This window comes from Nannospalax galili, unplaced genomic scaffold (genome assembly GCF_000622305.1).
Source record: "Nannospalax galili isolate Female #2095 unplaced genomic scaffold, S.galili_v1.0 scaffold178, whole genome shotgun sequence".
Taxonomy (NCBI): Eukaryota; Metazoa; Chordata; class Mammalia; order Rodentia; family Spalacidae; genus Nannospalax; species Nannospalax galili.
Window position 1 is genome coordinate 2380911 of NW_008341757.1, and position 26171 is coordinate 2407081.

The 26171-nt window shown below is 40.8% G+C and overlaps 1 protein-coding gene across 3 annotated transcripts in view; it reads right to left on the reverse strand.

Moving 5' to 3' along the window:
* Jmjd1c (jumonji domain containing 1C) overlaps positions 1 to 26171 on the reverse strand; it is a 144448-nt gene that overhangs the window by 86324 nt on the left and 31953 nt on the right. Inside the window, exon 1 of one of the 3 annotated variants that reach the window (XM_029565530.1) lies at positions 3973 to 4440. The exons of 1 other annotated variant lie outside the window; for it this stretch is intronic. The gene's annotated coding sequence lies outside the window, so the exon portion shown is untranslated. Of the gene's footprint in view, positions 1 to 3972; positions 4441 to 26171 lie in introns of those variants that run through there. One more of the 3 variants, XM_029565531.1, reaches the window with a different exon arrangement.

Here is a 26171-nt window from a genome sequence, read left to right on the forward strand (position 1 = left end):
TTGAAATATAAATCTTCAAAGCTGAAAAATTCTTTTGGGACATTATTGTTAGCTTGTTTGTATATTGTGAACCTATTGTTTGTATGTTGTGACCACTAAGTTGTTCTCTGAAGAACTTCTTCTTGTCAAGGAAAACTGATATTCCAATCAAGCCCACAACTTGGGGTTGGATGCTCAGGGAAGGCTTGGGTGGGATAAGAGTATATAGCTAAATCAGGCATGGTGGCACACACTTTTAATCTCAGTACTTGGGAAGCAGAGGCAGGTGGATCTCTGTGAGTTCAAGACCAAAAAAAAAAAAAAAATTAAATGTAGTTATATATGTAGGATATTATTCTAAAAGCTTAAAAATGAAAGCAAAATTCTACCATCTTTAAAAATACCTATTTTACAAATTATTTTTATTCCATGTATACAAGTTTTTGCCTACATGTGTGTAAGTGACCAAAAAAAAAAAAAAAATTAAATGTAGTTATATATGTAGGATATTATTCTAAAAGCTTAAAAATGAAAGCAAAATTCTACCATCTTTAAAAATACCTATTTTACAAATTATTTTTATTCCATGTATACAAGTTTTTGCCTACATGTGTGTAAGTGTACCCCTGTCCTGCAATGAGCAGAGGTCAGAAGAGGGTGTCGGATCCCCCTGGAACTGGAGTTAAGGATACTTGTTAGCTGTCATGTGGGTGCTGGGAACCCGACCAGGGCCCTCTGCAGGAACAGCCAGTACTCTTTACCATTTCTCCAGTTCCAACTTCTACCCTCTTTTTTTTTTTTTTTGGTTTTTTTGAGACAGGGTCTCCCTGTAGCCCCAGCTGTCCTGGAACTCACTATGTAGACCAGGCTGGCCTTGAACTCACAGAGATCCACCTGCCTCTGCCTCCCAAGTGCTGGGATTAAAGGTGTACGCCACCCCACCTAGCAACTTCTACCATCTTAGAAACAGTGGCTTTCCTATAAATGAATCAAAGTCTAAAATATGTAATTATTCAATTGGGCTTCTTTAATTGTCTACATCCCAGAAGAAATTTGTGATGATCTGGCCACAAAACAAAGCTTTTTACATAGAGTAATCATTTTCAGGAATCCCAAAGCCACTGTGTTTGTGTTTACCCTTTCTAGTATTGTCTTAAAGAAATATAAAATACTCTGGGGAAAATGTCAAGATTTTTAGTTTGAAGAAGCTCTTAAAGAGTTAACACTTGTCCAGGGATGGTGGCACAAGCCTTTAATCCCAGCTCTGGAGGGACAGATCAAGCTGATTCTCTGTGAATTTGAGGTCAGCCTAGTCTGCATATTCAGTTTCAAGGCAGTCACCAGGGCTACATGTTGAGACCCTGTCTTAACATCCCCAGAGGAGGTAACTTCTACATATAAAAAATTCTTATGCATATAAAAAAATTCCTAAAAGGACTTGAGTAGATTCACTGCATTCTGTAGCCCTAGAGAACAAGAGCATAAACAAATACTTTAAGTATACCTTCTTTCTCTATAATCAATAGAGTGAATTCATGAATAAATAGCATTTAATTGAAATAATTAAAAACTCCAGGACCTCTGAGTATTGGTCAGTAAAGAACATGTGCTAATTTGCATGCACCAGAGGACCTGGGTTAGATCCTCAGAACCAACCAACTGACAAACCAAAGAATTCCTTAATTGCATAGTTCATTTAAATGTAATCATAATAACATTCTCCTATGTCTCAGGCTAACCTTTTAAGTAGGACATATTTATCAGAAGTATTTCGTGTGAGAAATCCATTTTCAAACTAGAAAAGTCGTACATTACTATCCAACTGTCTTCTACTGTTATCTGGTATTGTTTGCTGACCCTAGATTCCTAAAATTAGTATTTCACAAAACCCTATCGTTATTTTGGTTAAGTAATGACAAAGTTTTTAAGAATTCCAAGAGCACTTCCACTTTAACAAAGTTCATGCTATCTGACTATAGGAAATGGGCATACGAAAAAGACACCAATTTCGTTTGTCTTACCTAAGGAAAAAAATGTTTTCAATGTTATACTTCTGTCAGTTTAGCTTCTAGTAAATAAGAAAACACTGGCTCTGTCTAAAGAGGACTTTTAATCTTTGGATACGATTTCTTTTTAAAACATCTGGTTGACTCATAAATGTTAACAAAAATGATCCACAGAAGATATTATCTAAGTGGCTAAAGACACAATTCAGTTTAGCAGGATTTGACACAAGTAAACGTAGTCTTAAGTGCCTCTTTCTTACGCAAATAATACAGGTCGTTTGCATTTCCTAAGAGACACAGTCATTTTATAATATCAAAAACATTCTTGTGAAGATCTTCTCAAGAGCTCTCCATTTCTAGGTGGTCATTTTAGGGGTAAACAAGTTAACACACAATTTAAATTACTGTCAGTTAAGCAGGAAAAGGGTTTAATTTCTATGTGAAACAAATTAATTTTTCAAGTTTTAAGGCTTTTAATTGAAAACCTTTGGTAAAAATGTGGCTAACAAAAATGTATACCACTTAAATAAAAAGGCTGCAAGTTAAATGCCACAATGTACAATTATATTTAAATTAAAAATGTATTCTCATCAAGTATAGATACTTTGATAGTGTAAGTTTTAAGTATATTAAGTTACCAACAGTAAAGATCTGTAAAGATCTCATTGTATGAAAAATAAAAACTGCAAACAACATGAAACACAGTAAAATACATAATTTCTTAGTAAGTGGCAAATCAACAATGTAACCATATTAATTTTTGTACCTAACAAGTAAACACGTTCATAGTAAAATGAAAACAAATGGATCCTGTAGCTGTTACAAAGAATTCGCAGTGAAAACCTCTCTGTAGGTGCATTGGAATGTAAAGAACTAGAACTCATGCATAACTAATTCAAGACTCTAAAGAAGGTACTAAGAGGAACTTCCACAGCCTAAGGGGAAGCAAGAGCTACAGCCGGACGAAAACCACAGTAGAAAGCAGCCCTAATCACAAAAGACTTTGAAAACCGAAATGAAAATCACTAACTTAAAATTTAACATTTAATTGAAACAAAACACTTTTTCAATTTTATTAGTGGATTAAGACTTCTCTTAAGGTCATTTGTTAGTGTTAATCAAAGTTTAAAAATAGTCTAAAGCCAAAATAAACCCAGTTGAGAGCCCCCATTTCTAGTAAGGCCTACCGCGCTATAGGAAGGATGCTTAGAACAACTGCGTCCTGTTTGAGGCTCGACGCTGCACCACATTCCATTCACATGAGGACGAGGCGAACAGATGAGCCCTCCCCGAAAAACATTTTTAAATAAATCAGCTACAGTTCTCAAATACAACTCAGCTGCTCAAACAAACCATGTTAAAGCTCACTAACATTTAACAGGAAATTCATGGAGTTTATGTCTGCAGTCTGAGTTTCTAACAATCTCTGGTTAACATTTAACAATTCCTTTTTCAGGCTTAAAAAAAAAAAAAACCCTACCCCATTAACTACAAAAACACTGGTATAAATCTCAACAAAGGAAAATACTGGAGCTGAGGACAATCTGGCTACCTTTTCAGTCAAGGTCTAGCCTACAATAAAGGAAAAAGTTCGACTGGAGCTACTCGAAAGAACAAAGTCTAAATTCCCACCCAAGCAGGTCTATACAGAGAACACGACACTGTTAGAAACAAGCTGGGGGCGGGGAAGGGAATCCAGCACCACCAAAAAAACAAACCTTCACCAAACAAGAACCCTACTTCCCTTAAAACGGTGTAGTCCAATTTGAAGCATATCTGCCACAATCCTTAAAGTCTGGTTTTTGAATTAACCTTCGTAGCATTACTAAATTACTACCAACACAGTAAACCTTTCTAAACGGCTTTTTAATGTTAAAGCTAAGAACACCCAACTCACAACTACGGACGGCAAGGGCCTCGTTCGTAAGGCTGAGAAGCAAAACCAAACGTCAATGAAGACAAAGAAGAGGAAGCAGAAGATACAGACCGCACTTGGCTCCCGGCAGCTCCGAAGTCCGGAATCTCGGCGGTCCAGGCCAGGGCGGCGCAGGGCGGCGGCAGAGCCGACGTCTCCGGCCTCGGACGGAGCCCGAGCCGGTCCTCAGTCCTCGGACACCCCAGGCCGAGGCTTCCCGGCCGGCGGTTCTGGGCTCCCCGGCAGCGGCGTCATCGCACACCGGAAAGGCGCGGACCGGGGCGGCGGAGGCTGCAGCCCCACGAGCTCCGACCAGACGCCGGTCCCGGGCGGCCCAGCTCGGCGGGGCGACGCGGACTACAGCCTGCCCTTTGTCATGGGCTCGGCGGTGCCAGCGAGATGCTGCGGCTGCAGCTCCACCGCGTCCTCCGATCGGGGTCAGGGGATTGTCGCGGGGCCGCTTACATAACCGTGAGACGCTCGGGAGAGCGAGCAGGCCGAGCGCTCCCCGCCGTCCGTCCGTCCGTCCGTCCGTCCGTCCGCACCGAGCGCCGGGCACGGGGCAGCGCAAACGCCCGGCGAGGAGCTCTTGGCTCCGGGCGCGGAGGAGGAAGAGGCGGCGCTCCGTAAACTGTAACTAATCCCCCGTCACAGGTGCTGATGGAGTCACTTCCAGCACGAGTCACATTACTGGTGATTACTCATTTGGCTGCGGCCGTAGACTGGCTCATAATTTCAACAACAGACAAAGACAGACTATGGCGAGACGGAGAGCCCAAGTGTACTGACTCCTTCATAAAGCAAACCCAAATACAAAGTTTTTGCTTTCCAGATTGACCAAGGTGAAAAAGCACAAAAGCGTTAATATGAAGTCAGAAAAACTAAAGTGTAACTTTAAGCGCCCCCAAAATTACTTTGTGTATCTTCAATCAAAGGTTATATATACACGTGTGTGTGTGTATATATATAGCTTTAAAATACTCAGAAAAATCAAATTAAAAAGAATTTGAACTCGGTTCATGCCTATAACCCGTGATAAGGAAGGCAGAAGTTCAAGGATCAGGTCAGCCATCTTCAGCTACAGAGTGAGTTGAAGAACAGCCTGGGCAAAGACCCCCCCCCAAAAAAACCAAACAGAAAATAAGAAAGGAAGGCTGGGGGCAGGAGGAAGAGGGACTGAGGGAAGAAGGGAAGGAGGGAGGAAGGGACTGAGGACACTGTGTGGGGGTGGTTCAGGCCTCTAATCCCAGGACACAGGTGATTGCTCTGAGTTCAAGGTCAGCCTGGTCTAGCAAAACCCTGTCTCAAACAAGAACAAAAATTTGAGGTAACAAAGTGAAATAAAACAACACAATCTCAGAAGCACTTTATTAAAAAGGAAACTGGTAAAATATATTTTGGTGGATTTAAAACTGATGAAACATTTTCATTATTTATAAAAATGTAATTATGCTATAATTTGAAAGCATAAACTACTCTTTCTAATCTTGTGATTGTTGTGTGTGAGGGTGTACAGCCCACACATGAAAGTCAGAGGACAACTTTGGAAATCGGTGCTTTTCTTCCCCCTTAGGCTGTAGAGAGGAAACTCAGCTTTCACTAGCAAAGTCATCTCCCTGGCCCCTTCTGAAGTTTCTTAACCTATATTTAAGATCTTCCTGCTTCTGCCTCCCATGTACTGGTATTAAAGGCATGCCATACCAGCTTAACATATATTCTTAACTTCCATGGAAAATCTAGAATTACACTGTCCAAGCATATATGACTACTGAGCATCTGAAATTTAGTTAATGTGAGGTAAGATATGTGCTGTCTGGACAAAATACACACTGAGATGGAGCTAAGATGCATCATAAATTCATACTGATTACATTTGAAATAATATTTTGGAGCTGGGTGTGGTGGCTCACACCTTTAATCCCAGCACTTGGGAGGCAGAGGCAGGTGAATCTCTGTGAGTTCAAGGCCAGCCTGGTCTTCATAGTGAGTTCCAGGACAGCTGGGGCTACAGGGAGACCCTGTCTCAAAAAGACAAAAAAAGAAAAGAAAAGAGGAGGGGAAGGGAGGAAGAGAAGAGAAAAGGAGAGAGAGAGAGAGAGAGAGAGAGAGAGAGAGAGAGAGAGAATGAAATAATATTTTGGTTATATTGGTTTAAAAAAATGTAATTCTGTGTGATTTTTATTTTCCTTTTTTCTTTTTTGGTCTTTTTGAGACAGGGTTTCCCTGTAGCCCTGGCTGGCCTGGAACTTGCGATGTAGACCAGGCTGAAGAGGAAGAGATGGGCAGTGAATGTCCAAAGTATGTAACTAAAATACAGTTCTATCTATAACACATGGGCTGTGCTAAAATATAACACCTTACATACAGACCATGAAGGGTACAAAAACAGAACTCCACCATAAAGTACTTTAAATAATGCTGTCAAGTAAAGATTGAATCACAATACACCGTCCTAATAACTCACTGATAACCACCTGGATATGCACAGAGAAGAGGGAAAGTAAAAACTCCGGTCACGTAAGTTGCAGAGGGAAACCACTGCAGTGATATGGCGACCTCGTTCTGAGACTTGCCAAAGAGAGAGACAGCAAACGCTTAATATTGCTTAGTATTATTTTAATTATCAAAATTAAGTATATTTTATACTACATTTCTACAATGTACTGTACACAGTAGCATGAGTTTAGTATTTCACAAGATCCATCTTGTAATACTGCAGTATACACTCAGGTTTGATTATATTTGACACAGGCTTTTAAAAAAAGACTATTTGTGCCAGACTAGGTGGTACTGGAGAGGTGGAAAGATCTCTGTGAGTTCAAGGCTAGCATGGTCTATGTAACAATTTCTAGGACAGCCAGAGATACAAAACAATAATACTGTCTCAAAACAACAATAGCAGGAACTATCTTTGTCCCCCTTTTTTCTCTTTATTTTATGTGTATGCGTGTATTGCCTGCATGTAGGTAAGTGCACCCGTGTCCTGCAATGCCCTCAAGGACAGAAGAGGCCATCGGATCCCCTGGAACTAGAGTTACAGAGAGTTGTTAGCTGCCACGTGGGTGCTGGGATTCAAACCCGGGTCTTCTGCAAGATCAACCAGCGTTCTTAACCACTGAACCATCTCTCCAGCCCTCTATCTTTGCCCCTTGAGTGTTATCAGACCTCTCCCATCCCACCAAAAAGATCAACAGCACACAAAAAAACTCACATTAACAATCCAATTGCCAGCAGGGTATGGTAGACATGCCTTTAATCCCAGCACTCAGGAGACAAGCAGGTGAACTTCTGTGAGATGGAAGCCAGCCTGACCTACATAGCAAGTTCCAGGCCAGCTGGGGCTAGAGAAAGACCCGCTCTCAAACAAAACAAAACACCAATTGCTACAAGTCATATATTCCTAGTAAAGAATGTACTATTACTTAAAATCAAAGTGATTAACATCACTGAGAAAACATTCATTTAAAAAAGATATTTCAAATTATATCATGGTCAAAATAAAGCAAAAAGGCCTCTATTGAGATACTAACTGGTCAATTCTTGAAGCAAAACAAGGGTGTATAGAAGTACAACCAACTGGAGGCATGGAATGCTTAACTGGGCACTCTGACATGTTTGCAAATATATTAATGTGAGTTTGTTGTAGAAATCTGGCAGATTTCTAGCACACAAAAATAATGAAATAATGATATAGAAACTTGCTAGGTTTTATACCAAGTCTCCTTAATTCTCTCTTGTTCCTAAAGCTGATTGGGGAATGGATGACCCCAAGTTTCAGACGGAAAAGTATCCATTTGTTTTTATGGCTCATGTCTTCCTTACTGGATTAAGGAAGGAAAGTAAAGAGTTAATTTCTTTTTCTATTTTTTGGTGGGTGTAGAATGAGAGGGCTTTTCTGGCTGCTAAACTAGGCTAAAGGAAGAGGAAACTACTCCAGTTACTGCCCAGAAATACACATCTCTGACTTCCTTCCTTTTTAGTTGGTTTCTAGGTTACAAGCTGAATAAATCAACAGAGGTGAGAAAGTAAACAGAGGCTAAAAGGAACACAACACTGTCTGGCTTTCCAAAGAAAATCTGTTCTTTCCAATAATGTGATAATGCTGTGAGGGCAGTTAAGGGTTAAACAGGCATTTCAGTTACATTTTAGCTTGGCCTATAAAAGGAAACTCCTCACCTTTAAACATATGGAAGACTGTAAGCAAACCTGGGGATTTCACCAACTATGAAGACAAAAGCAAAGAAAGAAAGAGAAGAACAACAAACAAAAACTTCTAGCAGGGAGAACATAAAGGCTGGTGCTGGGGAGGAAACCCAGAATTTCTCCTGCTCCATGGCCTACAATGACTGATTTTGGGAGGAAAAGAGGGCATGTGAGCAGGAAAAGAACAGATGAATGAACACTGACCAGAGGGACTCAACTTGATATGGACTTTGCACAGCTAACTACATTCTGAAAAATATTTTTCAATAAGGCATATTTTTCTATATATCTATGAAAACACAAACACAAAATTTCTGCGTCATGCTAATATCCAACGGATAAGTATTGCACTGATCAATCTATAAAAAGGGTGTATCAAAGCCTCATACCTTTAGTAGGCCAAGTTCTAGCTACATTGTATTTTTAGAAGATATACAACTCTTCTCACTTTTCAATAGTTTCCCCTACTGTCTAATGGAACGGTTCAGCAGTTAAATCACTTGCCATGAAGGCAAGAGGACCTGGATGCAGATCTCCAGAATGCCGTAAATGCCAAGTGAACACAGCAGCTGGCCTGTAACTGTAGCCGCTGAAGGTGGAGCTGGGATCTGGAGTAAGCCATCTACTTAGCCACACTGGCAAGCTCTGGGTTGCCTCAAAGAATGAGGTGGGAAAGCAATCAGGGAGGATTCCTCACATCATCTTCAAGCCTTCACACAGACGTGCACAGGCATGTGAACATGCATACCCACACCACACACAGGGGAAAAAAGACAGGGAGGGAGGAGAAAAAACAAAGAAGAAAACTAAATTCCCTCTCTCCCTTAAGACAAAGCACACTGAGTGAAATTTCAAGAAATACATGTGGGATGTCTTATGAGCTTACTCTGAGGATATATACAACAGTAAATTAAAGACAGCAAATTCCTATCCTTCCACAATTAATAGTATTTTCAGAAGGATATTAGTAATCATAACACAAAATGACCATTGTTAGAAATCAAATGAAGAATTAGTTTATACTCCCCTCCTTTTCTTACACCCTTGATAACAGCCCAAGTCATTCGAGACCACCAACATATATTTTGTAGCTCTGCAGACATCTAGTCAAAGATTTATGTTGGCAATGTTTTAAAACTCTACCCCTTCTAGACTTTCTAAGCACTAGTAAGACACATACTGAAACCCTCGAGTTACTGTACAAGTCTGTCATCTCAGACTTCTCTTTCAGAATTACCCTGATTAGTCTTCTTTCCACCTAATGCTGAAATTTTACTTAAATTTCTTTCATTACCCCTTTGCAGGCTGTGGCAGTAAGATGACCAGTAATCCCAGTACTTTGAAGATGAGTGACTTGCACATTGTAAGACAGTATGAAATAACTATATTGTTTTTTGTGATTGCTGGCATGGGGTGGCAGAGGGCAAAGTATTCTGCCATCTGCTGTATTAAACTTTAAACTTTGAACTTTAAATGGAGGAAGATGAAACTGAGACACTGGAAGCCCTGAGTTTAAAAAAAAGTTTATTGGGGCTGGAGAGATGGCTCAGCGGTTAAGAGCACCGACTGCTCTTGCAGAGGACCCGGGTTCGATTCCCAGCACCCACATGGTGGCTACGAACCGTCAGTGCTTAACTCCAGTTCCAGGGGAATCCAAAGCTCTCTTCTGACCTCCGCGGCACTACACGAAACGGGTGCACTCACATACATGCAGGCAATACACTCATACACATAAAATAAAATATTAAAAAAAAAAGTTTATCAAAAGAATCTGCAAAAGGCAAGTCAATGAAATGGGCTGGATGATAGTAACAGGCACTTGCAGCTGGTTAGAGTACAAGTCACTAGGACTATTAACCTGTGTATGCAATCCCCCTTGATCTTATAACCATTTTCAAGTTTAAAAAGGGTAAGGGGGAGGGGGCCGGGAAAGATGGCTCATCAGGTAAAAGCACTGGCCTGCTCTAGCAGAGGACAGAAGTTCAGTTCCGATCACCCATACGGCAGCTCACAACCATCTGTAACTCCAGTTCAATGAGAGCTGACTAGCTTTTCTGGCTTCTGTGAGCACCAGGAATACATGTGGCAACATATACATGTAGAAAAAACACCCATTCACATGAAATGGAAATAAATACGTTTTTTAAAGTTTGGAATGGTAGCAGATGCCTATGATCCCAACACTTGGGAGGTTGAAACAGGAAGACAACCTTGAGTTAAAGGAGAGCCTGATATACTTATGTACTGAGTTCCAGGCCAGACTGAGCCATAGAGTGAGATGCTGTCTCAAAAAGCCAATCAGGGCCTGGGGAGATGGCTTAGCAGTTAAGAGCACTGGCTACTCTTGCAGAAGACCCAGGTTCAGTTACCAGTATCCACATGGTAGCCAACAACCATCCTTAACTCTAGTTCCAGGGGATCTGATGCCCTCTTCTGACTTCCATGGGCATTACATATATATGGTTCACTTACATACCCACATGTCACTTATACATATAAAATTAAAATAAATTTAAAAATAATTTTAAGCTGGACATGGTTGCACATGCCTTTAATCCCAGCACTTGGGAGGCAGAAGCAGGAGGATCTCTGTGAGTTCAAGGCCAGCCTGGTCTACATAGCGAGTTCCAGGCCAGCTGGGGTTACAGAGAGACCCTGTCTCAAAAAACAAACAACGACAACAACAACAACAACAACAACAAATCCAAAAGTTATGGACTACTAGTATCATCTTAAGAAACTGAGTGACTGAGTGTTATCTGGAGCCACAGTGAGAAATAAAAAACAGATGCCATGATGTACAGTTATCTTAAGGGCTGGGTAATGATGGGAAAGAAACATGTAAGTAAAATTTCCAGGAGGGCTAATTCTAGCTCAGCACAAAGAATCAACTAATTCATTGGTTAAGCCCTAGGAAACCAAAGTAGACCTACTGATGAAGTAGGAGGCTTTCTGTAAGTAGGAGCAATCCATGAGGGTGAGGTGTTCCATGCCTGTGATCTCAGCATTCACAAAGCAGAAATGAGAGGGTCCCACAAATCTGAGGCCAGTCTGACTGGCATAGTGAATTCTGGCCAGTCATGGCTACACCAGTCTCAAAGTTAAAGGAGGGGAAAAAAAAGCACCTGGATGAAAATCTGTCAAGTTTGTCACCGAAAGGCATATGCTACCTCAGGCTTTGACAGGAAGTGGTTTGTAAAATATTCAAGATGCTTAGCCAGGCCTTTAGTCCCAGCATTCGGGAGGCAGAGGCAGGCGGATCTCTGTGAGTTCGAGCCCAGCCTAGTATACATAGTGAGTTCCAGGCCAGCTGGGGCTACAGGGAGACCCTGTCTCAAAATGAAAAAAAAAAAAAGACCAAAAACAAAAATATTCAAGATTCTTAGCAATCTTAAGGTTCCAATATTTTCTTCTTCAAACTACATAATGCTTTAGCAGTACAGATCAATACTATCAAACAACACTTCAAAAACTCGGCTGCCATTTCTGCATATATAAATGTACAGAAAGAAATACTGCTCAAAGCTCCCGTGAATCACATGAGGTCAATGCACGGAAAACCTGTGTGGTATGGGATCTCTGGGATCTACAGATCCTTTACCTCTTCAGGATGAAAAGGCATTCGTAATTCTGTGGAGAAAACAAAGACTACACAAATCAAAGTAACCATAACACAGTTTAAAATGGTAGTGGTTATAAAATCACAAACTTGAAGTTCATCTAAAATAACCTGCCTTGATTCTTATCAAGCACACATGACCGATGCTGTGTATATGGCTCGTTCATTCTCCTTTTCAGTGTACAACCCACACTAAAATACATTTTTCAAAATTCCCCAACCGCTTCAGTGTGTGCACCCTTAGCAGCTTAGGTTAAAATATCTATTTGTTTACTGATTTTGTTCACTTCCATCTGGCAAATATTTACTTCTTATACAGTATAAGTCAACAGGACTTTACAATTATTTCTCTATTTACCTCCTTATTCATCAAAAAATTTGATGTCACCAACAATCTGGAAAACCTAAGTTTTCAGTGAACAAAGGGAATTCACAATTTTCATATTTTAACATAATACAGTAGCTATTTCTGATTTGGAAAATAAAAATATTTAGATGATACTGAAGAACACTTATGTTCAGTATTTAAATTCACAATAAATAGGTAATAAGCTAGCAAACAACGTATCTTTTGTAATTGATCATTTATGCCAATATTTTTACGGTCATTAGAATCAAAGTCCTGACATACAGAAAAGAGAGGTATTTATTATTGCTTATAAGTCAGTTAAGATTCATTTAAAATGTCTTTTACTTTCTTTCTAACAGGCTGTACAATAGGAATGTACACAAAAAAGTATAGAGAAAACAAACACACAAGTAGAATCTTATAACAAGTAATAATTATTTACTAATAAAAATGATTCATTTCCATTAGACAAAAATCACAAAGTCAAGCTGGGCGGGTATGGTAGCACATGCCTGTAGTCCCAGCACTTGGGAGACAGAACAGAAGCAGGTGGATCTCTGTGAGTTCAAGGGCAGCCTGGTCTACATAGTGAGTTCCAGGCCAGCTGGGGCTATAGGGAGACCCTGCTTCAAAAGGACCAAAAAATAAAAATAAATAAATAAATAAACAAACAAACAAACAAATAAATAAATAGTCGTGAATTTTTCTACCTTGGGTTTTATTTTCTCCCATCTTTATCTTGAGATAAGGTGCCTCAGTCTGTAGCCCAGGTTGGCCTGAAGTCACTAGGTAGATCAGGATGGCCTCAAACCTGCCTCAGCCCAAGTGCTGGGATTATAGGCATGAGCTATCATGCTTGGCTTTCCGGTAAGTTTTATTCACGGACTGCACCCCTCCTGAGGGATAGAATATGCAGGTTTCCAGGGTTAATGGGTAGGGGGAAAAGCTAAGATTCATTAAGATGCACAGAGCCTTAAGTTTATCCCTGTGTGAAAGAGAAGTTCTCCACAGTTAGACCTCTCATGGATCACAGTACAGTTTATTTCAAAGTCCTAGTTTTCTTCAAAGCTTTGGGGAGCTTGTTGAACAAACTGGGCAGACACTGTTAAGACTGCTGAGGCTTTAGTGCTCTACAGCTGTGGGAAACATCCACCCTTCACTGACACCTCACCACCTGCTTCCTCAGGTTTCCTCAGCACAAGAACTGTCAAGATTCACCTTCACTACGTCAAATTATTTTCTTTTAACTTTGTGCTGTATTTTACTTTGTCATAGAGAATGTGAACATACTATAAAAGTTAAGAAAAAGTTAAAAGTTGGTATTAAAAAAAAAAAAAAAAAACGGGCAGGAGAGATGGCTCAGCGGTTAAGACCACTGGTTATTCTTACAGAAGACCCGGGATCGAATCCCAGCACCCACATGGCAGCTAACAACTGTCCATAACTCTAGTTCCATGGGATCCGACAGCCCATCTGTCCTCCATGGGCATTGCATGACACAGTTGGACTTACCTACATGCAGGCAATACACTCATACACATAAAATAAAAATAATAAAATAAAATAAAATAAAAAAATCAGCAAGGCCTGGTGGCACATGCCTTTAATCACAGCAGCACTCTGGAGGCAGAGGCAGGCCCATCTATAGTTGAGTTCCAGGCCAGCTGGGGCTACAGAGAGACCATGTCTCAAAAAGGCAAAAAAGCAAAACAAAACAAAATCCAAATCAATCATTTAAAGTCGCCACAGAGCATCATGCCTTCTTTTGATGAGGGCAAATGCCTGCTGTCCTGTGGGCCTTGCCTGGTCCCAGCGGTCAGCCTCGGGCACCTCAATAGGATTTTTCTCTTTTCCTTTTTGCAGTGCTTGGGGTCCAACCCAGAGCCTCATGCTTTTCAAGGCAAGAAATAAGCATTTTTCTACTCTGATCAGAAATAAAGCAAAGGGGACCTCAGCAGTTAAAAGCAATGGCTGCTCTTGCAGAGGATCCAGGTTCAATTCCCAGCACCCACATAATGATTAAAAGCTGTCCTTAACTCCAGCTCCAGAGGATCCAATGACTTCTGACCTCCAAGGGCACTGCAGGACAGGGTGCACTTGCATATATGCAAGCAATACACACATGCACATAAAATAAAAATAAAATTTTTAAAAATATTTTATTATTTTTATTTTATGCATATGTGTGTATTGCCTGCATGTAGGTAAGTGCGCCCGTGCTGTGCAATGCCCACAGAGGACAGAAGAAGCCGTCGGATTCCCTGGAACTGGAGTTACAGACAGTTGTTACCTGCCATGTGGGTGCTGGGATTCGAACCCCGGTCTTCTGCAAGAACTGAAGTCAGCATTCTTAACCACTGAGCCACCTCTCCAGCCACAATAAAATATTTTTCTACAAAGAGGCACATGGCGCCGGGTGTGGTGGCACACGCTTTTAATCCCAGAACTTGGGAGGCAGAGGCAGGCGGATCTCTGTGAGTTCGAGGCCAGCCTGGTCTACATAGTGAGTTCCAGGACAGCTGGGGCTACAGGGAGACCCTGTCTCACAAAGACAAAAAAAAAAGGGGGGGGGGGGAGAGGCATATGGCTCAGAATGAACATATCTCAGGGCACATCAGCACAATCTGGATCCAGACCTTGTCCTGGCAAGTGTCTCTGTCATTCTGCTCACTTAACCTACTTTCTTAGTAACCACAAAAGTTTTTAAATAGCTTACCAATAAGTATACATTGGAAGGCAAGCCATTTTTAGTGTGGGGCTTTGACTCACAAAGAAGGCTTTTTAACAAGTGTTTATATGTGAAAATGACAAGGCGAGCAGAGGAGAAACTCTGACAACTAGGTAGAGATACACACTCAGAGATCTTCTGCTTTCTAAAAACAGCAAGCAACAGACACAGCAGCCTGGCAAAGTGGCAGTGCTACTTCCCCAAACCACACGGCAATAGAGAACCTAAAACCCATTAGGAAGAACTATAAACTCAAAGGTAGTTTCTTCCTCATGCTCAAAAAGATGAGGACTTAGTCACCGTCATCCGACTTTCTAGGCCTACGAAGAGGAACAAAGAGGAAGTTCTTCCAGAGAAGACCTGGAGAGCCACAAGTGCAGTTAATCATTCAACAAAAGATTTCAAGGCTGATTTAAACTGCCTGTGAAGCAGCAAAAAAATTTCCCAGGTCACATGAACTATGAACCCGGAATGAGTTGGCTCAAAGACGGTGGCCAAAGGCAAAGCCCTAAAACGACAACATGGGCTTTTCTGTCACATATTGTCAACTGCTGAAGTTTTTTGTTTTTATTTTGTTTTATCATCTTTAATGAGTTATAATTGATAAATATAAGGTATAATAAATGTAAAGCATATAATGTGGTGCTGACTTTATATATGTGTATATGTGAGGTGACTGTCAATCAAGCTGGTTGAGACATCTACCACTCAATGAGAAAATTTAAGATCTGCTTTTAGCAAATTTCAAGCATGCATGACAGTATTGCTAAGTAGGGTCCCTAGGATGCACATCAGATGCCTGAGCGTGCTTATATTCACTGAAGTCTGAACACTTGCCCTACTCTCTAGCAACCACCATTCAAAACTCTGCAAATTATTCTTTTTAATTTTTAAAAATCTGTGTGTATGTATGTGTGTATGGCATGTCCGCACAGGTCCCCATGTCTGGTAGAGAGCAGAACAGGGTGTTAGCTCCCCTGGAGCTGGAAGGACAGGCACCTCTGAGCTGACCAACTTGAGCAGGTGCTGGTGACAGAACATGAATCCTCTGTAGGCACAGCAAATGCTCTAACCATTTGGCCACCTCTGTTTCTAAGTTCAACTTCTTTAGATTTCAGGAAGATAATCACACATCATTCTCTACTAGGTTTATTTCACACAGCATAATGTTTTCAACATTTATCTTTTGCTGTGCTAAGGATCAAACACCATGTTCTTCCAGTCTGTAAACACTTACTCTATCACTAAGCAGCATCTCTGGCCAATTTTGTTCTTATTGAGTGAGGTCTTATGCATCCCAAGCAGACCTTGACCTTGCTGTGAAGCCAAAGGTTAGAGTTGCTGCTGTACTTTTGGTTTTGTTCATTATTTAGAGACTACTGGTTTCTGTAATCAACCCCACGAATATAAGACCTTACATATTTAATACAGTACATTACCCCTGTATAATGAAAAAACATTAAGTTTAATGTTTTCAAATCAGTGACTGTTGCCGGCAGTGGTGGCACACGCCTTTAATCCGCATTTGGGAGACAGAGGCAGAGGCAGACAGATCTTTATGAGTTTGAGGCCAGCCCGGTCTACATAGTGAGTTCCAAGACAGCTGGGGCTACACAGAGACCCTGTCTCAAAAAAAAAAAAAAAAAAAAAAAAAAGGACAATAAATAAATAAAGACTGTTAAATTCTGTACAATGTTAACTCAACATGGTAAACTAGGACAATTTTCCAAAGCAGACAGCACAGCGAAGAGCATCCAAAAATTCAAGATATATATAAACATGTTTTCCAGGTTGTACAAACATATAGACAGCCACCACATTTTTTAAAGGACTTAAAGTATCCTGATTCTGTTACTTATAAAATAGACTTAAAGTTAGCCAGGCATGGTGGTGCATGCCTTTAATCCCAGCACTCGGAAGACAGAAGCAGGCAGATCTCTGTGAGTTCAAGGCCAGCCTGGTCTACATAGTGAGTTCCAGGACAGCTGGGGCTACAGAGAGACCCTGTCTCAAAAAAAAAAAAAGAAAAAACAAAACAAAGACAAAAAAAAATTATTTTTATATATATATATATATATACTTAAAGTTATAATTTGGGTTCTATTTAGTTGATTTTATATATTTAATTTACTAGTCTTTAAAAGATTTAATTATTTATCTATTTATTTTATGTGTATAAGTGTTTTGCCTGAGTGTATGCAGGTGACCTTGGAGGCCAGAAGGGGGTGATGGATCCCCCCCACCCCCAGCTGGACTTACAGGCAGTTGTTATCCACCATGTAAGTGCTGGGAACCAAACCTGGGTCCTCTGCAAAAGCAGCAAGTGTCTTTAACTGCTGAGCCATCTCTCCAGGCCCTCAATTTGCTAATTTTGAAATAGAAAGTATAAAACTCTTGAAAATAGTTGAAACCAGTTCTTAAAATACACATTTAAGGCATTATACATTTACTTAGGTATTTTACTACCCACTGTGCTTGGTGTTATAAATGCCTGAAAGTAAAATGTATCAGTATTTGGTTTTGTATAGACTCTCTAAATAACAAATTACAATAAACCAATCGGTAATTCAAAAGTATTTTACTTCGAAACGCATTTAATACACCTAATCTATCAAATACCAAAGCTTAGCTTGGTATTTCTTAAATATACATGGGTCAAGTTGGGCAAAATTATCTAATACAAAAACCCTATTTTACAAAGTATTGATCATGTTGACTAATTTAATGAACAGTTGTACCTCACAAAATCTTGACAACATAGTACACTATAGAGTATTAGTTCTTTACCCTCTTGAGTTCCTGGCTGACATGCATGTAGTTGCATCCATTTCTCTTGCTCAATATCTAGAGTACTCCGCCACATGTATCACTAGCCTAAGAAAAGATCGAAACTCAAAGTACAGTTTCCACTGGCAAATTGCTGTCACATTATTGTAAAGTTAAGAAAGAGTAAGCTGAATCATTTTAAGATGAGCTGTTCTTGTATAATTAAATTTAACAACAGTAACCCTTAAACACTCTATTTAGGTTCCAAAGAGCTTCTACTTAAGTATGGAGCAGTAAGAAGCTCCCACCCCACTCCCACAGTTAGTTAGTGTAGTATGTGGTCAAACCTGTTTGACAGCTTTGATGCAAAAAAGGATTAGGAAGTTTAATTCATTCAACAAATATTAACTGAAACACCTACAGCTCCTTGAGCTTTGCCAAAGAGATTTAAGTTTGATGCAAAGATGAAGCTAACTGGAAATTCAGCAAAAGCAACAAAATACTTGGTATGACTTGCCCCATCCCCACTGCTACCACAGACCAGAAACTGAACCAAAGGCCTCAAACATGATAGGCAAGAGCTCTAAGATTAAACTATAATATCAGGCTGGCATAAATGATTAGTGTTTCAATTCTGTGAAATAACAATCACAACATACTGAGACCATTTTAACTGAAAATTAAAACTCCACCAATAAATAGCTAGATATTAGGACATAAACAAGTGATCTCCATGGCAAAGGTCCATCTATAAAGTCCTGTTCTGAATGGTTGCATGTATGTAGCTGCATCCACTGGCCCAATCTGAAGCATACATTCTAACGCTTTAATTATATTTTTAAAAACTAGAAAAATTTTGACATATTCTAGAGCAGAGAAATGACCTAAATTATACAAAAAAATTTTTTTAATCTTTTTTGAGACAGGGTCTCCCTTAGCGCCAGCTGGCCTGAAACTCACTATGTAGACCAGGCTGGCCTTGAACTCACAGAGATCCGCCTGCCTCTGACTGCTGGGATTAAAGGTGTGTGCCACCATGCAAAGAACAGACTAAAACAGGGCTAGAGAGATGGCCCTCAGCATTTAAGAGCCCATATTGCTCTGAACAAGAGCCAAGTTAGATTCCCAGCATCAACATCTGGTAGCTCAAGACCACCTGTAACTCCAGCTCCAGGGATCCAAAACCCTCTTCTGGCCTCTGAGGGCATTGTGCTCATGTGCACAAACCCACACACATACAAACATTAAAAATAAGAGAAAAAAGCTCTCAAGACATACAGAGGGCCTGGGAAATGGCTTAGTGGTAAAGGTGCGTGCCACAGAGACTGCCAGCCTGGGCTCAATTCCCAAATCCCACACGGAGAAACAGGAGAACCCACACCTGTGAGTTGTCCTCTGACTGCCACATGTGCACTATGACACGTGCACACTCAGCAACAAAATTTTTTTTTTTTTTTTTTTTTTTTTGGTGTTTTTGAAACAGGGTCTCCCCATAGTCCCAGCTGGCCTTGAACTCACAGAGATCTGCCTGCTTCTGCCTCCCAAGTGCTGGGATCAAGGGTGTGCACAGTGCACACTGTAATTATTTGAAAAACTTTGAGCTTGTGCATTGTATTTTCTGGAAAAAAGTTATTATAAATATCTCCTAGCAGATTCAAGGAGTTCTTCACTTAAAAGACCCAAGAAATAGTTAATGGAAAATCAACTATAGTTGGGGCCCAAGAGAGGGCTGAGCAACTAGGAGAACTGGCTGCTGTAGCAGAAGACCCAGGCCGGATTCCCAGCACTCACAGAGCAGCTAACAACTGTCTATATAACTCTAGTTCCAAGGAATCCTATGCCCTTTTCTGGCTTCCTTGGGCACTGCACAACATGGGTGCGCTTACTTACATACATGAAGCTAAAACACTCAAACACATAAAAATAAAAGATAGTCAATGCATACAAGTTACAAACAGCAAGATTTTAATTAAATGTTAGTTATGCTAATTTTGGTTGCCTACTAACAAGATGTAGCACATGGGCAATAATTTTTCTTTTTGTCTTATTTTGAGACAGGGTCTCCCTGTAGCCCCAGATGTCCTGGAACTCACTCCACAGAGGCAAGCAGATCTCTTTGAGTTCGAGGCCAGCCTGGTCTCCATAGTGAATCCAGGACATCCAGGGCTACAGGGAGACTGTCTCAGTTTGTTTCTTCATTGCTATGACAAAACACTCTGACCACTACCAACTTGGGGAGGAAAGGGTTTATTCAGCTTACATCTCCCAGGTCAGCCTCGTTATCAACAGTTACAAAGGATAATGTTTCCACTAGATGGATGAAGTTTTTAAAGGAAAAAGTAGGTACGGGAGAGAGGATAACACTTCATGAACTGAAAGACCATGTCCTACACTTTGCTTACAAGTCTGAATTTTTAAGATTTTCAAAGGTCATAGCGTCCTTTACCATCTAGATGAGAGCTTTCCAGAATTAGGGTCACACCAGCTTCCCTGATGCTTTTCCTGACCATCAACCCCAGGGATCCTTGTGTACCTATTTCTTCTGACAAAAAGGTACTTAATAATATTACCCAACACCAATGATCTTCAAAAGCTACACAAAGGAGGGAAAAAAATACGGTGCTGGGAAACGAAGTGAAGAAGAAAGCTATAGCTTTCACAGAAAAATCAGAGACCAACAGCTGACGTCAGGTGAGGAGACGAAGTGTGATTTGATGCTGGAGTAGCAGGACTGACCCAAGGACAGGAGTCAGACTCCTTCTTCAAGTTGTAGAGGCTTTTTATACTGATGTGAAGAATGTAAGCAAAGAGTACACAGCATATCCATGGTGATCAGGTTAAGATCACGTGGCCACAAAGGTTACAGGAATATGAAAGCTTTGGAAAACAAAAACTTCCATCCCAGGCAGCTAGAGGGGGTGGGAAAACTGCTCAGGTCCCCCATACCTATCTCTTTGTCTCAGTGTTTTCCTGCTCCCCAAGTTCTTAATTACCATCCCATGGCAAAAGCGTCTGGCACCTGACCAGCTCTTCCACTTCTATAATACTTCCCATTTTTCTTTTCATTATTTTTACTAAAATTTAGTATTATCAAATGTGTTGCACGGTTGGAGACACACAAATGAAAACAGTACCTTGGAACTTGGTGAGGAATCTATCAGGACCCTCCAGTGGTCTGAACAGCTTTCCACTAATGGCCAAGCAAATAACCCCCAGTTATACCTGGAGAGGGAAGAGAGCTGAACCCAGACGAAGGTCACAAACACTGTCATCAACGGCTAATTCATGTTGGGTAGGTTAGAGCATATTGGTTCCTTTTTAGTCAATTTATTTTTATTTATTTGTTTATTTATTTTTTAATCTTTTTGAGCAGGGTCTCCTTGTAGCCCTAGCTGACCTGGAACTTGCTATGCAGACCAGGCTGGCCTTGAACTCACAGAGATCCACCAAGGTGTGTACCACCACGCCCAGCCCATTTTTATCTTTTAGTAGTTTTGGGAATTATTTATTTTTATTTTATGTGTATGAGTGCTTTGCTTTCATGTATGTAAGAGCACCAGGCACATGTAAATGCCTGAGGAGACCAAAAGAGGCGATCAGATCCCCTGGAACTGGAGATAGGGATGGAATTTAGCTACCATATGGGCATTGGGAACCAAACCCAAGTCCTCTGTAAGCACAGCCAGTGCGCTTAGCTACTGAATCATCTCCCAAGTCCAAGATTAATTTTGAAGTCTATTATACTACTCTAAAATTTAGGAATCTAGGTCTCACCAAAAAAAGCTAGAAAGGCAAGGTCTTCTCTATTCATTGGTGCATAACATAGTGTTTCACTATGCTCTTATTACAAACTTGATCATCTGAAGAGTAAGGTGTTCAGTTCATAAACCAGAGAGATAAATCAGGATGGGAGAACTCAGCTATAGCCTCAGCTCCAGGAGAGACTAAGGATACAGGGAGAAAAGGCAAAAGGGCAAACAACAAAAAAGAATGAAAAGGGAAAAATCAGGCAGGAGATGGGCGTGGTGACTCACACAATTCTCATTTCTTGGGAGGTCATGGAAGAGGACTGCTACCAGTTCCAGGCCTGCCAGGGAGAGCAAGTCAAACCTCACTTGAAAAGGAAAAAAGAAAAGGAAGAAGAGAAGGAGACCAGAAAGAAAAGGAGTACCTGATAACAAGTTATGAATAGTTCATTTTATTTATTTTTTAAAAATAGGGCATGGGGCTATAGAGATGGCTAAGTGCTTGTTCTTGCAGAGACCTGGGTTCGAATTCCAGAACCCACATGGCAGCTAACCACCCGTAAAACTCCAGTTTCCAGGGACCTGATGCTGTCTTATGACCTCCAAGGGTACTGCACAACATATACACATGCAGGCATAACACTCATACACATAAAAATAAATTTTAAAAAATTAGAGCTGGAGAGATGGCTCAGCATTTAAGAGCACGGGCTACTCTTGCACAGGACTGGGTTTGATTCCCAGCACTCACAGGACAGCTAACAACCATCCATAGCTGCAGTTCCAAGGGAACTGCCTTCCTCTGACCTCTGTAGGCACTGCACAACATCAGTGCACTCTTACCCACATGCAGGCAATACATTCATACAAATAAAGTTAAAAACAGGCTATCTTGTATCCCAGGTGACACTGAACTCCTCATCTACCAGCTTCCACCTTCCAAGCGCCAAGATTACAGGGGTCACCACCAGCCAGTTTATGTGGCTGTGGGCGGATCGCAGGGCTCCATGTGTTCTAGGCAAGCACTCCACCAAGTGAGCTGCATCCCCAGCTCAAGACGGGAAGTATTTTAACCTTGTATTTGCTTCCTAGAGTTGCTGTAAGAAACACCGAAAACAACATTTGTGGAGATTTAAATAACTGGAGTTTCTTGACACCTAATTCTGGAGGCCAGAAGTCCAAAAGCAAGTCATCCTCCCCCTCCTCCCCCTGAAACACACTCAAGAGTTCCTTCTGCTGCTCCTGGCTTTTGATAGTTTGCTGGCAATCTGCATTCTTGGCTTACACCAATCTGCCTCTGTGATCACCCCTCCGCTTCGTCCAGCTCTGTGTCCACTGATGGACCCAAGAGCACTGAACATGCCAAGCGCCCCCTCCATTAGGAAGCTGCTAAGCCAGCTCTGCCATGAGCTGACTCCGCCTCCTAAGTCCCAAAGACTACAGCACATGACAACCCATAATACTCATATATTCAAAATGCTCCTGCTCCATCACTTAAAGATTATATACAGACACACACATGCATATATTCATCCTTCAAGATCCTAAACTATATATGTCAAGCACCATGTTAGAAAATGATACTGGAAAAGTTTGGAAATGAAGATGTTATTTGCAAACTGGACCTCCTGTTTTTCGGGTTTTTTTTTTTTTAACTTTAAAAAAAATTATTTTTATTTTATGTGTATGAGTGTACTGCTGTCCAAGGTCAGAAAAGGGCATCAGATCCCCTGGAACTGCAGTTGGACAGTTGTTAGCTGTCATGTGGGTGCTGGGATTCCAACCTGGGTCCTCTTCAAGGGCAGCCAGTATTATTAACTACTGAGCCATCTCTCCAGCCCGTTTTTGATTATTGAAACAAGGTCTTACTCCGTATCCTAGGCTGGTCTGGAACTCACTATGTAGCCCAGGATTGCCTCAAACTCCAGACACTCTACCTGCCTCAGCTTCCAGGTGCTGGGATTACAACTGTGAGCTGCCATTACCCATGACAACTCAACTTTAAAACAACTAATTTATAGCGGGACATGGTGGCACATGCCTTTAGTCCCAGCACTTGGGAGGCAGAGGCAGGCAGCCTGGTCTACAGAGTGAGTTGCAGGACAGCTGGGGCTGCAGAGAGACCCTGTCTCACAAAGCCGAAAATAAATGAACTAATAAAGAAACATAAAATAAGTAATAATAAATAATAAAATAAAATAACAGAACTCAGTGGGGGAGGGGAAAAACAACAGAACATATAATAATCCAGTAGGACTTCACATGTTCTACACATGTATATCCATTTTGCTATTATTACCCATAGGTTATGTATAAAATACTAAAAATTTATCATCTCTAAGGTGAGGCTATAGCTTGGGGGTAGAACATTTACGTAGGCCCTGGGTTCAATATCCAGTACCTAAAAAACAAAAAACTAAACTTTTAAGGAAACAGCCAGTGTGGTGAGGTAATCTGAGCCCTTGAGAAGTGGAAATAGGAAGGGCCTGCAGGAATTCAAGGTTACCCTGAGCTATATATAGTGAGCTCAAGTTCAGCCTACACAGGAGACCCTGCCTCATACATACACAAAAATCTCCAACAAACACATACAAATAATTTTTAGATAATCAAGTTCCATATCATAGGATGCTAAACTATTCAGGAAGGTCTTTATCTTTCTACACAGACTTAAAATTTGCCAACAAAACCACCCACACAAAAAAAATAAGAAAAGCTTCTAAAGAAATTAACTTTCCTTTTTAATTTTTTTAAAATTTATTTATTTTTACTCCCACTTCCCAGATAGCACCCTCCCATAGCCTCCCTCGTAATTATGATGATCCTGTATCTAATTTATTTCCAAGGAACAAGGCTACAGGACACAATCCCAGAGGTAGAATGTTAGGCGTTAATGGTTATGAATAAGTAAAACTGCTGAAAATCTGAAGTGCGGCACATCAAACAAACTGTGCTACATAAATGCCAACGCCAGAGGCAGTTAACACACTAAAGTGAATGCAACATCGAACCAAGTACCAAAGATAATGCACCAATGCACTACAGTCAAGATGCTTTATTATCGCACCAATGAGGCCACGGTCAGGAACTCCATCTTTCAAACTATCCTGTAAACAGTAACGCAGTGTGGTTGTAAAAAAAATGTTCAATAAAATGAGTGATAAAATATTAGAACAAAAAAGGTGACACATTTGCCTACACACAGGTAAAAGTGATTTATGCACTTCTAAGCTTGTTACTTTACAAAGTAAAAAACCTGAACAAAAGGAAACAATCATGGAATGATGGGTTTACAGAACCACCTTTCTGAGTTATTTACTTGGCTTTACAGTGCTAGATCTCTAACTTGGGGCCTCACACATGGTAGGCCTGGACTCTTTCCAGTGAGCTACATACTCAGCCCTCTGCCCTCAATCTAAATCTTTAAGGCAAATAATATAAAACAGCAGGATGTTATTTATAGGGTTAAATTTGAGACCTAACAGAGGATCACCATAAGAGAATCATCTGCAGAAACTGCCGACACCATTGAACAGTATCAAGACATTTCCTCAACACCTAAAGTGTGTGTCACGGGAAAGGCAACAGAGGACAAGGAAACCCTCTGACACATGTACAAGTAACACAATTAAACAACATAAAGGGAGTAATAGCTACTTTTAACTCTTGGAAGCACATTAAATTTCCCTAGCACAAAAGGAAAAACTTTCATCAAATTCTTACGGTTTTCCAGAGAAAGTATATGTAAGTTTGCGTGTACATGTATATATATGTAGGACTCCTGTGAAACAGATGTTTAAAAAAAAAAAAAAATCCGCCAGGCGTGGTGGCGTACGCCTGTAGTCCCAGCACTTGGGAGGCAGAGGCAGGCAGATCTCTGTGAGTTCAAGGCCAGCCTGGTCTACATACTGGGTTGCAGGACAGCTGGGGCTACAGGGAGACCCTGCTTCAAAAAGACAGAAAAAAAAAAAAAAAAATCCAAGTTTGATTCTGCACTTAAAAAAGGTGACACTCTGCCTCATAACTCTACCCTGGGCAGGGAATCAAAGCTAAGACCTTGCATGCATTAGGTAGGTGCTCTACCTGTGAACTGCAAACTCCACTCCCAAATCCATGTTTTCGCAGCACCAACCCCATTCCTCATGAGTATACAAAGAGCACCTTCATTCTTTTTAATGACTGGCTGCATCCCGTTACACTGTGTTCTATTTCATCTAATATTGATGCTTCCATTGCTTCTAATTTCTTTCCCTCTTTTTCTGGGGGCGGGGGGGGGTTGGTGTTGGTTTGTTTCTTTTGAGACAGGGTCTCCCTGTAGACCCAGCTGGCCTGGAACTCAATGTGTAGCTGGGATTAAAGGCGTAGGTTGCTGCACCCAGCTGTTTCCAATTTTCTATTACACACGCTGTCCCAAACTTATTTCCCACAAAAATATGTAAAGCACACATAAAATTGCTAGCAGAGGATGAGTTAATAGGTATCTCAGCACGTCTTCTCCGTGGTTTGTTTGTGGGTGTACACGCACTCTCACAGCACTGAGTACAACTCCCAGTTGGCCCAGATTATTTTTCAATGTTCAAAACTGAATTCTTGGGGCTGGAGAGATGGCTCAGCAGTTAAGAGCACTGGCTACTCTTGCAGAGGACCTGGGTTTGGTTCCCAGTGCCCACATGGCAACTAACAACCATCTGCAATGTAACCAGAGGATCTGATGCCCTCTTCTGACCTCCATGGGCAAAACACTAATACCATAAAAATAAATAAATAAATAAAGTCGGAAAAAACTCAATTCTCAATGTGTTCAGAAGTTTTGGTCTTCATGTACCTGATATTTGATAATTTCCTATTAGTTTTATGTTC